The sequence below is a fragment of the Populus alba genome, chromosome 18 (assembly GCF_005239225.2).
Source record: "Populus alba chromosome 18, ASM523922v2, whole genome shotgun sequence".
NCBI classification, from domain to species: domain Eukaryota; kingdom Viridiplantae; phylum Streptophyta; class Magnoliopsida; order Malpighiales; family Salicaceae; genus Populus; species Populus alba.
The window spans coordinates 4,846,204-4,850,751 of NC_133301.1; positions in this window are offsets into that span (position 1 = coordinate 4,846,204).

The following is a 4,548-nucleotide window of genomic DNA, read 5'->3' on the forward strand; positions in this document are numbered from 1 at the left end:
GGTTTAGTTTGGGGTGAGGATATGTGAAAGTAGGTTTGGGTTTTTTTGTACAATGAAATGTTTTCATGCAAAATTTTTGGAACTTCCAAGTTATTCCAATCACAAAAATGATTTTGATATTGGTTCAAAATAAACTTGTTCTCAAAAATTCAAGTGATTCCTATGGACAGGTTTCTTAAAGTGATGAAAGCTTTTTGCTTTTGGTTTAAAGATGAAGTGACATCTGGTTGGTCACAAAAGGTTGAAATTTCAATTTGAGGGTTATTGAGAACCGAAATAATTCAAAGCATTTATTTTATTTGCATGAATAATGATTTGACTCGCACGAGAAAGCACTGCATACCGATTCAGATTACTTGCCTTTGATCAGAAAGGGCTTTATCATGTATGTAATGTAGGCTTTGGCTATTGGTTATGAAGAAAATGGATATGTTGCAGGCTCAAAAGGTGTTTAAGGGATTTCAAGACTAAGGATCACTTGTGCTTGTTTCCTGACCTTTTGTCTTTTGGATTTGCTGTTTTTTCAAACTGAGTTGTCCTGCCCCCTAGTGTCGGGTTTGGGCTTTTTCTCTTTGTTTTCTTCGTTTTTGTTTCGTTGAGCACAATCATATCAGTTGTTTTTATGAGAAGCTCAAATCTTTTAACCAATCACAGTATTTATCTTCACTGTTTCACAGTAAAAGATGAAACATTACATGATCAATTCCAGCACCCATCTTCACTGCTTTGTCTGGATGATAAAAACAACACTCTCTTATTTTGCCCCCCAGTGTGGGGTGTGATCCTAGTCAAGGTTATTTCCAAAAAATACTACTAGGCTCAACATGGGACTGCAAAGGATATATTTCAGTCTTGTGAAAGGATTATCAAAGATGGCCTTTCTTCATCTCAAATGCACTGCAGTGAGGATCGATAGGTCTTGCTTCATGTGCGTATGCCAAATGATTTATTCAATCAAATAAAACTCAGCTTTTGAGTCACCTCATAGTGTTGTTTATCTTTGTTGTCTTTTTTTCTTTCAAGTTTTCTAGGTATATGTGTACCTATTTAAGGAATCACTTGAATTTTCAAAATGCATTTGTTTTGGACAAATATCAACACGATTTTTGTTTTTGTACTCACCTTGGAGGTCCCAAAAAAAAAATATCCTTGAAAACATATGAGATTAATGTATGGGTTTGGAAGAAAGGAAAACCAAAGGATTCTTCATGTTGTAGTGTTGTGAGCAAAGTTGCGCTCAAAATGTTATTTACATGGAATAACAACAAAGAAGAGTGTGATGTGAACACAAGAAAACACATGATCTTATTTCACAAGAAAAGCTCATTAACAGAGAAAGTCTTGTTCAAAAGCATTAACAAAAGGCAATAACAAGGCAGGCTTTGGTGAATCTGTTCATAGGCTAAACCTCCTCTCAAAAGCTCTGCGTAGAGGACTCAAAGACAATGCGGAACAACACCACGGTCCAAGGTTGAGTTCCACAAAATTCAAGCTATCATGCTGGACCATTGATGCTTTCCAATTCCCCAAATATTCCATCCTAATATGCTTCAAGCATGATTAGGCAACGGGTTCGTATTCACATTGGGGGCATCTTCCAATTCTATCCACCCAGCCTTGATTAATTGCAGAAGCTTTCTCTTGAAGGCGTTGCAGGTATAGATGCTATGCCCAGTAATACCGGCATGGTATTCACAATTGAGTTCTGGCTTGTACCAATTAGGATAAGGTGGCTGCAGAGGTGTTAGAGGTTCAGGAGCTATTTGCCCGATGCTCAATAGCTTTTGATACATCTCATTCAGGGGTAACGGTAGTGGAGGTAGTTGTTCTTGAACCCTTTGGAAATTTCCAATTTGGCTTTTGGCTTGAAAGTTTTGGGGTTCAGGTTTTTTGATGTTGGCAATTTGGGATGGAGTATGGTAATTTCGGGATGTATTTGTTTGACCCATGTAGCCATCTTCAACATGGTGAACCTCTTTTCTTTCGACGCCTCTTTTCTCGATTGGTGCAGCAATTCTACCACTTTTAACACCTTGCTCTATGCGTTCACACACTATCACAGCATCAGTGAATTGTTGGGCTGAACTACCCATCATATGTTCGTAATATGGTGCTTTAAGTGTGTTGGCAAATAAAGAGACCATCTCTTTGTCCAGAAGTGGGGGATGTACTTGAGCAGCTAATTCTCGCCATCTTTGAGCATATTCCCTTATGCTTTCTTTATCCTTTTTCTCTATATTGGACAAACTGGTTCTGTCGGGCGCAATGTCCATGTTGTACTTGTATTGCTTGACGAAAGCATCCACAAGATCTTTCCAGTTGTGAATTTTTGTGTTATCCAATCTCATGTACCAACTCAAAGTTGCCCCACTTAAACTGTCTTGGAAAAAGTGCAATTAGTAGTTTTTCATCATGTACTACCTCAGCCATTTTATTGCAGTAGGACCTGAGATGGGTCATGGGACATTGTGTTCCACTGTATTTGATGAATTCAGGAACACGAAATTTCTTTGGGATAACCACATTTGGGACCAAACACATCTCTGCTGCTCGGACCGGGTCATATAAGTCTATCCCTTCAATGGCTTTAAGTCTGGCTTCCAGCGCCTCTATCTTAGCTTGATCAATGCTATCAGATGACTTAGCCTCGTGGGACTCATTAGCAGATGCCTTCACGACTGTTGGGGATGGTGCAGGTGTCGTTGACTGCACAAATGTTGGATTTTGCTGAGGTTCTTGACCATGTTCACTCATTCTTTCCTCAGGCTGAACTGTAGTAGGAGCCGGATCAAAGGTGATCGGTCGATTAGAAGGACCTTCATCAGAGGTATGTCTTAGTGTTTGCTTGAGTAAGCTAGTGAGGTGAGCCACACTTATTTTCAGAGACTCCAACTCGTCGTGCAAATAGGCTTCACGTTGAGCACGCTCTTCATCTTCCATGTTTCTTGCTCGAAGTCGGGTGTTGTAGACTTTTTGGGGACCTATATTTCAATCTGTCATGTATGCATGTTAAATGTATGAACATGTAATTTATATGATGCACTTGCCCTTCAAGGGTGACATGGTTTTTTTGTTTTTTTGTTTTTTTTTTTTTGTATGACATATTCTGTAAAGAAAGATAATAACGCATACAAACTAAAGACAGCGTCTATTCATGCATAGGTTTTCTACCTGGTCTCAAAAGGGTCTCATATCTGCCCAGTGACGTCCTTCGTAAAGGCAGTATGGGGGCGTTGCAAAGAACAGTTAAGACACGTATGCCCACCATTACCAAGCAGGCACTCAGATATGAGTTGGGTGTTTCACGCATCTGAACCCGACCAATAGTCATAAGGCAGATCGTTAATTCCCCACTTAACTTAGAAGCTTGTGTGTGCTTGACAAATATAAAGCATGTGATACATGAGGCAGTTCTATACAATGCATGAACAAATATGTACAAAATTAAAGCGCGTGAGAAATAAATAAAGGAAATGCATATTTAAAAATAAACACGCAAACCACAACAAAAAACACAATAAATCAGACAAAAACAAAGCTTAGCCCACAAGATCCCCAGTGGAGTCGCCATTCTGTCGCACGTGTGCGGCGGCGCGGCGATCGTCCACCCTCAAGGAAAAATCAGAATAATTGATCCCTGGAAAAATAAGGAGAGACAAGGAAATTCTTGTCTCTACAAGTGAAAAATTGGAATGGGAGTCGCCACCTAGTATTCTGGTTACTAGGAACCTTAACTGGTCTTTAGAGATCGGGTACGGAGACTGGTTGCGTAAAGGGAAGGTATTAGCACCCCAACTACGCCCTACCTAAGGTAGGCTGCATTGTTTTAATGTCTGATAAAATATAAGATCATGTTGTGGTTTATTATTGTTCGGAATACGCATTACATGTAATGTCATACCCCGGGTTCTATTGTCCGAAAAAGAATTAAATATCCAGAATATGCATTACGTGTAATGTCATACCCTGGATACTAAGAGACAAACAAAATAAAATTTTTGTTGTTTTTGAAATTTTGGCCAATATTCTCTTGACTTTAATAAACTGGTTATTAAAGCTAAAATGCATGCTAATATTGTTTTTTTGACATATGAAAAAATACGATATGATTTTTTAGATTTGAGACATTTGGCCGTATGCACAAAAATGTTTTTTTTAAATTTTTTATATTTTTTGGAAGTTTGTGACAAAAACCGGATATTGTAATACCCGATTTGTATTTTTTACGACACAAAAATACTACCCGATATTAATAAAAATAACATAAATAAAAAATGGGAACATCATAAATATTTTTTTTAAAACAATAATATTTTTTCTCTTTTTTTTTCTTTTTTATGGGCCGGATCAGGCCCAATTGCATGGGCTGGGCCAAACCTGGCCCTTTTACATGGGCTGGGCCGAACAAGGCCCAAATGCATGGGCTGGTTACTGTGCACATAGTAACCGGGGTTACTGTGTGCACAGTAACCAGAGAATTAATCTGCCGGTACTGTGCACATGCACAGTAACCGTGAATTAATTAGCGAGTTACTGTGCACAGCACAG